This window comes from Glycine soja, chromosome 16 (genome assembly GCF_004193775.1).
Source record: "Glycine soja cultivar W05 chromosome 16, ASM419377v2, whole genome shotgun sequence".
Taxonomy (NCBI): Eukaryota; Viridiplantae; Streptophyta; class Magnoliopsida; order Fabales; family Fabaceae; genus Glycine; species Glycine soja.
The window spans coordinates 5,377,333-5,391,296 of record NC_041017.1 but is presented as its reverse complement, the minus strand read 5'-3'; the positions used below and the strand labels follow the sequence as shown (position 1 = coordinate 5,391,296).

The following is a 13,964-nucleotide window of genomic DNA, read 5'->3' as shown; positions in this document are numbered from 1 at the left end:
CTCTACACCCCAGCTGAAATGTGTTTGTATCCTCTCTCTGCTCAACAACATGCAACCCCTAAGCAAGCAGACCTAGGATTGTTCATGAATTTATGATTCAGAAGTCTTACAGTTGGCTTGAAAGGGCCAATGGCCACCCTATTGGAAAAAGGGTCCTTCATTAACAATTATTGCATGATGCTTGTGAATCCTACACTTGTAGAGGCTGTACATGCTTCAACACTTGATATTGCTTAAAGAATTTGACAAATCCAACAGAGAATCCAAAGATGAAACCGTGCTCCAACTTGTAACATAGTTGATCCTAATACAAAATATTGATAGTAGGAATTAGGAACTTTTGAAATCCAACAAATTGCTCTAATGGATTAAAATGTTGAACACAAAGTTAAATATTATAAAATTGCAAAACCACCATGACCCATGGCGAAACCCACCATGAATCCTTCGAACCACCCAATCGCAATCGCAAACGCAAACTAGCTCTCCTCACGAAACCCACCACGAACAACTTCATCGAAAACCCACTGCAAACATTGCTTCCTGTCCGAACCCATCACAAACCAAATCTCTTTCAACGTTTGAACCCTCAACGCCATCGTTGCGGTCCGCTACAGCCACGTGTTGGTGTTCAATTGATCAATGAAGTGACTTATATGTACAGTCAATAAACATGTAGGATATTCCAACACCAAAATTTTACACATCTTAATTTTAGGAGGATAAAAAATAGATAAAAGATTCTGTGAGGATTAATTTTAAATATTTTGATATTTATGTGAACGAAAAATATATTTTAATTATTTAATAAACACAAAAGTTGTGGGTAAATTTTGTAAAAAAAAAAAAGAAAATCAAAGTTTAGAATAAGAAGTGTAATTATTTTAGGAGTAAATCAGTGAAGGCTAAAAGTCTGAAAATTCTTAAAAATTTGAAGTAAAATACAATCAAATTAATTTATTAAAAATAAAATTGCCAAAAATTAAAAAATAAGAATAAAAAGTAAAATTAAGATTACATTTTATTGCACTAGTTTATTTGTATTTTGTTCGTTTATTAAAACTTATTTGCTAAAAAGATAATTTTATCAATAAAATAAGAAGTTTTGTGTTTTTTATGTATTTTTTAAATTGTCGGGTTTCATAGGTTCTTGCGGTCTCACAACAGAGTCAATGTAGAGTTTCATGCAATCATGAACGTCTTCAGTCAGCTTGGGATGCTGGCATTCGTCAAGTAATTTGCGAGTGTGATTCTCTTCTTGCTCTGCAATTGCTTCAAGGGAACAACATTACATAACACCCTTATGCATCTCTCATTCAAAGAATCAACAGCTTCAAAGCTCGGCAATGGAACATCTCCTTTCAGGATATTTATCGTGAAAGGCAATCAATGCGCGGACTTTCTAGCTAAGCTTGGATCATCTTCAAATGCAAACTTTCATCTTCTGGAATTGAATTGAGTCCTTCCTGGATGAAGCATCTTCTGCTTGCTGATGTAGTTATGTTTGGTTTTTTTGTTTGCTCGTTTTGTTCTGTATTTATTTCCCACTAATAAAAAACAAAAACTGTTCTTGCTGGTGTTCCAACACGTTGTTGATTTAAGTATTACTAATTTGGTTTTGTTAAACAATATCTCAAATTCGACTCTTATAGATAGATAGAAAAACATAATTGATAAGAAAGATTTTTCTAAAGATAATTTGACTTTCTCAATAAAATTTAGTCATCAGTAAATTTAGTAGATATTTTAGATCAGTATCATCATGATGAAAAAAATTATTTTTATTTAAAAAGATAATTTTCTACTTGTTTTTAAGAAGTAATTCATATATGATTTTTTAAAAATTGTTTTTTTAAATACTTTTTTGCTAGCGCTTTTTAATTTTAAAAAAACTAACTCATTACCTATTTCTAACATTTTGTTTTTAAAATGTGTATGTAAATAAAATTATTTTCTTAAAATTTTCAGTAATATATCATATATAGTTACATTAAAATTGTTGATGTGAAAGTAGCTATGCTTGTGTTGCTTTTACAGCTAGGGAGAGACCTTTAATTTAGCCCATGAAATCATTAAGCGGCAAAAACCTGCAGTAGTTCTTTAGCAATCTTAATTCTTAATATGCATTCTTCTCTGATGGGGCAATTTGTCTTAATTGCCACTACTAGAATTATGGCATTCTACATCGCGCGATCTACAACGGTTCTGGAGAACCGTTTTAGTAAAAGGCGCGGTGGCAATTTTGCAATTATAGAGAAAAAAATAATTTTTCACGTCGTACATTCTAAGGCGGTTATAAATAACCGTCTTAGAATGTATGGTAGTGACAAACTTGTAATTACGTACAACGAAGTCAACGACGGGTTTTGACCTAGGACCGTCGTAGTATTACGAATATAAAAACTAACCTAAACCCGCGGCGCCGCTACTCAGTCATTCTCGCAGACCATTCACGTTTCTTCCTCAGTCATTGTCGATCTCCGTCAAACTTTTTACCTTGCCCCTTGAAGCTCACCCACATGGTGTACCTCAAACCCTGAACCTCACCCACATTGTGTACCTCAAACCTAGCCTGCTGTCTCAAAAATATTAGGTTATACGCCACTGTAAAGGAAAGGGTTTTAACTTCTAAGTGGATCAAATTTCTTGTGAATTGTTTCATCGTGCAGTCCATGTCCCAATTGCCCTAGCTGCGCTACCACACAATACTCAATACCTTTGTTAACAACGACGATTGTTATTCTTCCCTCCCTCGTCGCATGCAACTTATCTATCATTATTTCTCAAATCTAAAAGGTACTCCAATTATTTGTCCTTTTTATCAATCAATAGCAACTACTACATGTTATATAGTTTATTCTTAATTTTCGGAGTAACGATAATATTGTTGATGTTTTATATTTTTCACAGGTTGAGTTTTTGTTACGATGAAAGTGATGAAGAAGGGGAAAAGACACTCACACAGTGGGGAAAAGAAGAAGAATAAGAGGTACAGAGAACAAAACCTTGATGTTGAGATAATTGTTGCCACGCAGAACAGTGAAGGTAAACTATGTTGATATTATGCTTTCATATTCATCGCATTTTGTTGAGTTGTCCCTGAAATAAAGTGGTTGTTTTGTTTCATTGGATAGTGCCAATGGAATGCAGGTTAAAGAGGCAAAAAAGTGCTCGATATGTCAGACAATTTACTTATTCGATTATTTATGCAATAAAGATTTTGATCGAGTGTCTGTTATAATATATAGGTTGACAATATTGTTTCTGTTGGATGATTGGTGGTTTATAAACTGAAAATTGGTGGGAAAAGCCTTAATTTTTATTTCAAAAAGTAACTTATGTCTAATGGTTTATAAATTGTTGCGAATAAGATGGTAAATTTAACACGTGACAATATTCCCAGGGCGATTATTTAATAATAAAAAAAAACCAAAATCAAAAATCCAAAAAAAAACAAAAGAAAAACTATCTAAGACGGTTATTTAATAACTGTCTTAGAATGATCGAGAAACTAAGACGGTCATAAGAAAAACTGTCGTAAAAAATTAAGTTCAAAAAGGTTATTTTAAGACGGTTATTAAGAAGAGCTGACTTAGAATCTCAAACATACTACGACGGTTATTTAATAACCGTCTTAGATTTTTCATGTTGTGGACTCCATTTTAAGACGGGTGACATGAAAACCGTCTTAGAAAGTAATAGTCACTAAGACGGTTAGCCTTGAGGACCGCCTTTGTAAGATGAACATTCTAAGACGGTTATTAAATAACCGTCTTAGAAAACATAATTATCTACGACGGTTCATAAACCGATGTAAAAAGTGTAGTACCAATTTACGACGCTGCGTTCTAAGACGGTTCAAAACCGTCTTAGAAGGTCTTCTAGAACCGACTTAGAAAACACAATTTGTAGTAGTGTGCATTTGTTGCTATGTGAGACCTGTTGGCAGCATAATCGTATCCTTCTGCAGTGGTGACCCTGAGCAAGGTCGATTCAACATCGATCAACAACCTATGATCCCATCATCTCATCTAACCAATTTCAGTAATCAAACTGACAATGATTAACAAGATGCACAATAAAAGGTGACACCACATCTTTCGTTTTTCATTTTTGGTACACACCGTGATGTGAACAACTGAATGTTATACCATAAATGATTTCATGGCTATAGGAGTTTAATTTTTTATATTTGAACTAATTTGGACATATTAGTGAAAGATGATCTATACATCATTGATCAATGCAATGATCTATAATCTTTTAACACAATTTTGGAAAAGATCTGAGTACTTGAATTTGTTCCTAACAAAGATCTTCCAAATTTTATGACTTATTCTTTTATCATACGTATTAAAGATTTTTTGAAGAGTACCTGGTGCATGGCCCTCATCAAGGCCTTCAAAGGTGGAGAATTGATTTTTGCACAGCTTGCCATCTGGGTAAATACATGAAAAACCACCATAAGCCATTCTTCTAACCAGAGTAGCTAACATTATTTTACAATGCAAAAAAAAATAGTATTTCAAAAAGAAGCACCTCATCATCCAGCTTGATATACCCAAATGGCAACTTGGGGTCACTTTCACCCCCCATCATATTTATAAGCATTTCAATTACCATCACAGAATATATCTCCACTGGTTGGCCAGATTTAACATGCTCATAAGATAATATATGCAGCATCATGAAGAGGTCCTGAAACATGAAAAAGAAATGCAAACAGAAAGTAATTTTCGCATTCATATAGGAAGTGACATTTTCTGTAATTTGATCTCCGGGAAATTAATTAAACCACACAATAAAGCTTGAAAGATTTTCCTCATTCCTGTTCCATATATCATCATTCATTCAAACAAGTGACAAATGGCAAAGAATAAACGTGTGTGAATAATAAATGAATCCAAAAGGGTGTTTTTTTTTTTTTTGCATCTTAGTTGTATTATATAACTTACAATTACCAGGTATAAAGTAAGATTTAGAAGGGAAAAACAACGAATATACTTGGAGCTGATTATTTCTTATGCAACAAATGTATAAATAGGAGTTTATGATTCAAAATATAGAGATCCCAAGATATCATATTAATCTGAGAAGGATTGTCTAACAATATTCCTTAACAAAACAAATTCATAAGCATGTATATGCACCGCCACAAACTATCATCAAACTCAGGCATCCCAAGTATCCCACCAACCAAAGCATAGATAAATATTAATGATTTTCTTTAAATTAATTTTAAAGTAACATAATTTTTGTTTTAAATTTTTTTATTATGAAAACAACTTCGATATAGAATTTTAGTCTAACACAAAAAGCTATTATTTAACTCAAATATTAATTCTAAATGGTAGGAGTGTTCATGATTTACTTATTTACATAACTATAATCATACTTTATAAATAATTAGATTATAAGTGGATGTTATAATTATAACCATAACTAATTTTTAAATATGAATATAATTTAATATAACAAGTTATTATTTTTAAAATGTGGCTATATAACTAGGTATAAATAAACTAATTATATAATTAATTATATAGCAAGTTATATCTAAAATTAATTACATAATTAATTATTGATGAATAAAAAAGTTATTTGAAATAACTATTTCTATAAAATTAGTTATAATTTTATAACTATAATTATTTTTTATATAAAAATGAGTTATTTGAAATATTTATAATTATAAGATTAATTATAATTTTATACCTACTTTTATATAACTAGTTATATTTATTTTCTTAAAACTAATTTTTTTGAGCATCCTTATTAAATCCAGAATCAATTTCACTTGTAAACCAAAACGAGAACATTTAACCTAAAATGACAATAACCGGTATTTCAATGTGATTATGATCTAATAACGGAATCCAAACACCCACCACATTGAACTATAATTTCACACCAAACAAAACATAATCAAAGAACCCTCTAAATGAGTAGCCATCAGTGGAAGTAACATATATAGAGCAAGCCACGTCCCAATTTCAAATTACTAATTAACGGCAAACCTCAAGAAAGAATTGAATCACTCCCATAAGAATCAAAATCAATAAAATCAAATAAACTCTTGTGCAAATAACAATGCATCATAACCCAAGTGAGAGTAACCACCCATCGGCCAGTTGCAATCTCTTGCCGGAAAAACACGTCACCTGACGGCGGTGCTAAACTCCAAACCCCTTTCAATGTTAGTAACTGCTCTTCTGCGCAAAGACAGGAACTTTAGCAATGACACACTTAATTAGAGAGGAGGAGTTATGTGGAAAATAAGTGCAAGATGACGAAAGGGTTTGACATGCATGTATAAAGAGAGAGAGTGAATAACATGTCGAAGGGGAAAAAATGATGTAACTGTCTAAGTGCTTTTAATTGAAGTGATGAAATAGTCTGTGGGTCAATAACTGATATAGTCCAATGCAAGATGTGGTTTTCAAAGTCTATAGTGGTTTTATTTTTTATTTAATCATTTTTTTGTGTATATAAGGAACAAAGTTCATGCTTCCTGGCACAAAAGTGAGTTAGCAGAGTCAGTGAGAGTTTCCTTAGTGCTTTAATTGGTCTGGACTTAGAAATTGAGGTTCAGAGCTTGCAACAAAGCTGCATTGCTATAAACTTTCTGCAATTTATGTAGTAAATTTTTCTTTCATTCCCCTGAACTTGGTGTTGTTGTAGGTGGCAATCATTGAGGTATGGCTGCAATATTGGGGCCTCATGGGAGAATTTCTGTGACCCAAAAGTACTCTTTTTTTTTAGTCATTGGTTTTTTGTCTATAGTTGCTTCTTTGTCCTCGTTATTTGTGTGATTGAATTGTTGAGTTCTCATTATTTGTGGTGTTAATTTTTTCTTCTAGTCTTCCTTGGAATCCCAGAGCTGAATTCTAATTTTTGTGAATCTTGATGTCTGTATGTTTGTGAATTGTGATATTCTGTAACTTCTTGTTTGATCCATGCAACCAACCTTGCCTAATGGGATCGATGAAGCTTAAGTGGTTGTTGTTATTGTTGCTTATGATATACTAAATCTCTCAAATGTTTATGAACTGCTGATCTGATAGATTTGCATGGCCAGCCGTGAAGCTCTTGAAGTTTCAATTGGTTTAATTTAGATTTTCTATACAACAGAAGCCAATAAATTTCACAAGTGCTTCAAAACCCGTAGATAATATACTAATGGTTTGAAAATTAGGCAAGGAATCTAAAGCTAGATATGTCTTCAGTTAACAATTATTAATTACCCTGCAATATTGGCTCATTTATTTTAAATATAACTAGGTATAAATGTCCCATATTTAATCCTGGGTTCACCCAAATGGAATTTGCCTAATTATTCTTTTTGCTTTCACGTCTGATGTTCTCTCGTAAATATATGTTAGTTGCATGAGTTGTTTTGTTGTTTTACATTTGTGACTGAAGTTAATGATGAGATATTGTTTGTGTTGTTGTCTAGGTTTTTTTTTAACTTGAGACTTGAGTTATAATATCTGCACCAATGGATGATAAACAAGAAAATTTGTTACCATCATCCTTGTCTAGTCAGCTGTTATCAATTGATGAGGAACTATGGCAAATAACTAAAGAGAGATCACAAGAGATACTATCGATAATTGAGCCAAATATATAATCGGAGCCAAACAAGAAGAATACTATTGCTTATGTTAGAGGCTAATTGGAGATCACTATGGTGCAGAGGTTAGAGTATTTTGATCTAATAATCATAGTTATAAATTTTTATTGCTAAAGTTGGTGTCTTACAATAGGTGTTTTCTTTGTTTAATGAATTTGTTTTCTTGTCCTCATAATTAGTTGAGTGTTTTTGTAGCGTTTGTTGCTTTAAATGATTCGTATATAGTTAGATTTGTTTTTATGTATGTTATATATGAACGTACTTTGATTTCTTTTTTATAAATTATTGGTGGAAAAATCTTTTCCTTTTTTCCTATCAAACTTTCCTTTTAAACTAGTTACATTTGAAAGTGATTTTGTTTTTTTAGGTTTAAATACCTTATTAGTCTTTATAATTTAGTGTTTTTTCTTTTTTTATTCTTGCAACAAAAATTTATTTTAATTTTTGTAAATTATTTTTATTTTATTTTTTGTCCTTTAAACAATTTAGATTGTATTTTCTTCAATGTTTAAAGCGCTATCTAAATTACTTTAAGGATGAAAAATAAAATAAATATAATTTACAAGGATTAATACAGAGAAAATTATAAGAATAAAAAAATTAAATTATAAGGACTAAAAAAATATTTAAGTCTATTATTTATTGTATTGTTTCATTATCTTAACATGATTTTTTGACCATGTTGTTGACTTGGTATACTTTTATCATACCTTATATGCCCAAATTGGCACCTTCCCCTTCCAACTCCATCTTTCCCCCCTTTTATAATTAGATATCTAATAAAAAACATAAAAATCATGCCATGGAAATCAGGTTATCATTTGCAAGTCTTATGATCAATATAGTCCTACATCTGCAGGTTGGCTTAAGCTTTCAATGTTGTGTTTTGTTTATTTTACATTGTGCACTTACTCTGACCTTGATCACTAGACATTAAAACTTTTTTTCATTTAACATGATACTTCATAGAATCACAAGCATGCCTGAATTGTACCCTACCAGCATAGCATTTACAGCCAGAAAATTAATTGCTCTAGTGAGCATCGTTGACATGAGGAACTAGACACTGTTTCCAAAAGGCTTGATAAAACTATTATTGTTTTATAGCTTTCATACTTCATAATGATAAAAAGACTTGAGAAATTTATGTAGATCATAGTATTACCCCATGGAAAAGTTTTTATAGTGGGGAAGATCTTTATGTATGGTTTAAGAGCATCTATAAGTTCAATACAACTTAGCATGCTGGTGAAAAATTGCATCAAGGCATACTCAAATATCACTTTAGATAAATCTTTATGTATGGTTACTTTTTTATAAACATATAGTTCTCTTCCACTTATATACTACCTTTATACTTCCTGCAGCCAATTTGAGTCGAATAAGACTTGCTTTTTCCCTTGGTGCTCAAAGGCTCAAGCAAATCCTCACTCTCGCGGGAGAAAACATGGGTGCAACACTTGAGAAGTTTTTCTTCAACACTTTGGCATGGAAGATCCGAAGAGTCTGTCCTCAGTGGAGATTATGATAGTTACTTTGGTGGGTCACAATATGTTCATCAATATCCTAATTATGCCATGCCAGTAACTACTGTACATTCCAATTTTCCATCTTCACCTCATCGGGACGATATCCTTGCACATGCAATCGACACAACAAAACTGGAGTGAAGGCGATTTTCTTGCATTGTTAGCACAACAAAATTGGAGTATGTTTTATCAAAGTGGTACTGAAGTATATATCCCAAGACAAACACCCTTTCATCCAACTTACAGCCTTGGAGAAGAAGGAAGATCACGAGGAACAGGCACATATATACCTGACTTGGTATATTTTCTTTCTTATCAAACTTTATCTATTTATGTAATACACACGAAATCATCCTCAAAATGGTTGCATCTTGTAGAGTTATAATTGCTACTGCGATGTACGTGGAAGGCGAACAGGCCAAAGATATTTCCTTATGCAAAGCACAATGCATTCATTACTCGAATCATCTCCCAAAAGTCAACAAGTGAAAGAGTTTCTTTCCGAGACAAAACCATTTGAGCTTTCAAATGAAGACTTCCCCCTTCTTCTTCCAGAAGTTCACAAAGTGTTAGAAATAATTCAAGTCCCACATTGGCTAAAAGTAATTCCACATTAAAATATATAAGTGAAGGATAACTCTCACCCCTTGAACTAGCTTTTGGAATTGAGTTAGGTCTTTCACATTATACACTCTAAGATGATATTAGAGTCTGAAACTACGCTTCTACTAGTTCTCGCTTTGGGATGACAAACACCCAATGTTTGTCAACAAAGGGTGAGAAAGATGATTCTGGTGTTTCATCATCTCAAGTAACTATGTTGGTAGTTCCAAAGGTGGCATTGAAGGGCAAAGAGGTATCTTCTGAGAGCATTGAGAAGATGAATTGACAGTGTTATCATCGATATTTTGTAGGATATTAAACGACATTCTAATGTGTTGTTGGTGGGGTCATGTTCTCATCTAATAACTTGAAAATAATAGTTAAATGTTTCCTTTTTCTTTTTAGATATGTCAATTTGGGAGAAAATAGATAGCATAGTCTTAAGTTAACCGATTTTTTTTCTGCTGTGGTGGGAATACTTTACCATTACTCAAAGGAACGAAATGACAATATATATGTTCGGATGAACTTATACATAAGATGTTAAATAAATCTTTTGATTTTTTATATGCTTGTTCTTGTGACTATGTTTGGATTTTGGGTACTGGCAGAAGAATACTATGTTTGGATCAGTAATAAAGAATGAAACAAAATGGATTGAACATAATGTGGTGATATAGAATAGATTGTAATGAAATAATAATATTATTTTGGTTTAAATATGTTGAAAATTCTTAAAATATATTTCAACTTTGTAATTAATTTTTGAAATTTTTGTTTTTAGTTGGATCTCTGAAATTTTAAAAATTTTGTATGAGATGACTACTTCTAAACCACAACCACCATCATGACGTATGGATTAGTTAGTTAGTTAAACATGAACATCAGCATTTTGTATAAAATTGTGTTAGAGATATCAATGATATTAGGTGTCACTTGAATTTTTTTTATGGAGTAATTTTATATCAATGGTTGGTATTTTTTTCCCTCCCTTTCCAGTTGCCCTTGGTTGTTTTTTTTCTCCCTTTGTCCCTTCTTCTTCCCCCCTTTCAGATCTGAGATGCCCTCCATCTCTTCATCTGAGTTGCTCCACCATTACATCATAATAATCTTCTCTGCTGAGGAGGAGCGGTGATTCTGATGTCGGCGTTGGAATCCAGAATGATCTTCTCTGCTGTTGGCACCAGTTGGAAAATGATTGCTCCACGTAACCATCGTCTCGCCGTCTTAGATGGGCGACGGAGTGTGGCGATCGTGCCCTCCAGATCCAAATCGTTTTGCGACGTCTCAAAGCACTCTCACTTCTCCGATTCTTGAGAACGTGTCTCATGGCCAGCTTCAAACTCGATTGTCTGTGCCTTTTGATTTCGTAGTCACAGTGACTCGCAATTTTTTTTTATGTTGATTTGGTATTGTAATTTTCTCAGATTTATTTCTTGAATCTAGTATCATAAATTTCTGCTGTTGGCTTTTGTACAAATTTCTCAGATCTGAAATGAAACTGATTATCTTCATAACTTTTATCATTGGATTTTTTGTTCTCAGTTGCTTGTTGCTTACTTGAAAGCCATTAATGGCCATGGAGAAGCAATAGGTCTATCGATGGCAAAGAGGTACACCATGCCATTTATCCCTGACTTTATACTATAACTTACTCTCAAGTTAACAGACACTTAGCACGATTTAGACGAAGTACAGTAACACTAATGTTTTATAAAACTTTTGAAGATTGATAGACTCAGCGAAAAGAAAATAAATTTGATGTGAAATTTAGATATATATTCCAGAGATCTTCAATACATTTAAGCATGCTATTTTATTATTTAGATCTTTTGCCATAGCACCATTTGCATAAAGGACATAATGGAATAAGTTATAATTATTTATTTTGTATATTATCTTTATTCTAGAAATATTTTGTATTTTATATTCTTATTTTCAAAAAAGAACTTTCAAAGAAATAACATTTTGTAAGAGAATAATTTTTGAAAAATTGTTTACCAAAAAAATTAACAGTTCTGGAATTTTTTTAATGAATATCTTCGATAATTTTTTGTAAGAAAATACTTCATTCTAAATTTATTTTTAATTAAAATAATTTTTAAAAATCTATTAGTGTAGGTATTTAAACTCAAATATTTACACAGACAATGCATAATTGACAACAACTATTGTCGAGCTTTAAAACCGAATTTTAAAAAAAAAAAACTCTTATGGCCACTTTCTAATGTTTGATTTTTTCAGTGATTTTATGATAATACATGGAACAATAATAATCATCAATAATTCAATACCCATAAGAAAGTTTACACGTTCAGCACAATCGATGTCCTCCAAAATGCAAAAACACTGAAAATTTAAAACCCAAAAATCCATGTTCCAAAATGCACACACAGAACTCAAGAATTGATGAGCCAAATAATTAGAAGTCAATCCCGAAAATCATCCCAACAAAAATTAAGCAAATTGCAATTATCACATGAAAAAAAAAAATCAAACCAAAGGGAGAAATAAGACACTTTACTTCCAATAGTGAGAGGCTAAGAAGAAAACAAGTGAAGATGGTTGAACAAATTAAGGCACATAAAGCAAGAATGCACGAGAAAAAAATGTGTATGTCACTCTAAAGAGGCTTGTGTTTAGGGTAAAATTAGTAAAGATAAAATAGTTATTTCATATTTTAGAAGCTTTGATTATATTAGCTACTGAAATTGAGAGAAGAAAAATATGATAAACAGTGTAATAGTATGGATCATGACTATCCACTTCCACTATGTTTTATCTTAATTTTCACAAACCAAATAATTAAATAAGTTCTCTTTTCACTCCATCTCTATCCATCTTGCCCTCTACCACCAATCCAAATATAACCTATATGGTAAAATCCTAAAAAGATTATACATTAATCGTGTCAAAAAATTTACATAATCATTTAATCATAACTCACCATATATGATAAGTTTATTAATTTTTAAAATAATTATTTTAAATGATAATTTATGATTAAATGACGGTGTAAAACTATTTTATAGTATCAGTGCATAAACATTAAACTCTTATAAGATGCTATCTCATTTCAAAAAACTCCAATCATAATTAAAAATAAATTGAAAAATTAAAAGTGACTAAATAATTAATATATTAACATTTTACCTATTTTTAATTTTCAAAAATAAATACTACCATAAGTTTTAAAAAATAATATTACACACACAAATAATTTTTGTTAGTAGAGAGATTTGAAACTCTTTCCTCTTGCGCATGAAGCTTGATAGTTAACTATGTAATTATGACACTTTGCAAATCACAAGACTTTTCAATTGCAGAGATATTCAAACTTGTAGGGTACCAAATTCATGATTTTTTCTACAACCCTCTAATCTGTAAATGATGCCTCACCAAGAAGCCACATTTGATTCACAACATCCACTAATATGCCAAAATCATCTTTGACAGATTCATTGTCCTTCATCTTCATCAATTCAAATTCTTTCTTCAATGTGAGAAGCCTAACAAATTTGACCCTATTACTCCCTTCAAATTCATCTTGGATCTTGTCCCACACCTGTGTTGGTGTTTCCCAGTCCATGGTTTTGGTAAAAATGTGATATGCAAGTTGTGAATGCAAGCAAGTGATGACTTTATCTTTCTTCAGCCTCTCCTCCTCATAAGCTTTGATCTAAGGCATATTAGGATTTTCCCTCAATGGTGATGGATAAACTTCAGATATTACAAAATTCCATAAACCTTGAGACCTTAAAACAAATTTCATCTTCACAACCCAAATGTGATGGTTTTCACCATTAAACATTGGAATGGCATGTGGAGAATTGTTGGAAGTTGACACATTTGCACCACAATTGGTTGGAAAATAAATTGCTCAGTAAGTCAATAGTGTTTGCATTCAACCTCACTTTGTTTATCGCTCAATAAAAAAAAATCCTCACAGGCAATAAAAAATCAAGCTCTAGATTCCACTGTTGAAAATATTTTGTAAAATAAAATATAGAATTAGTCAGGAACGAATTTAGAGGGGATATGGGCCTCCCCCCTCTCAACACTCTTTATGTATATGTATGAGAAAATGAAAATAAAAATTATTTAGAGAAAAAATGAATAAGAAAAATAGGGTATTAATGAGTTTAAATTTGCTTAATTTTCTTACAAGATCAATATAAGGATTAAACAACTAAAAGCTT

General features: G+C 31.7%; 1 long non-coding RNA gene across 1 annotated transcript; it reads left to right on the top strand.

The window, feature by feature from the left end:
• The first annotated feature begins 2,449 nt into the window (after nucleotides 1–2,449).
• Nucleotides 2,450–3,168, top strand: LOC114389072. The gene is made up of 3 exons (XR_003661692.1): nucleotides 2,450–2,796; nucleotides 2,911–3,045; nucleotides 3,135–3,168. It is a non-coding gene; the product is annotated as an uncharacterized LOC114389072 (long non-coding RNA).
• Nucleotides 3,169–13,964: the final 10,796 nt, after the last annotated feature.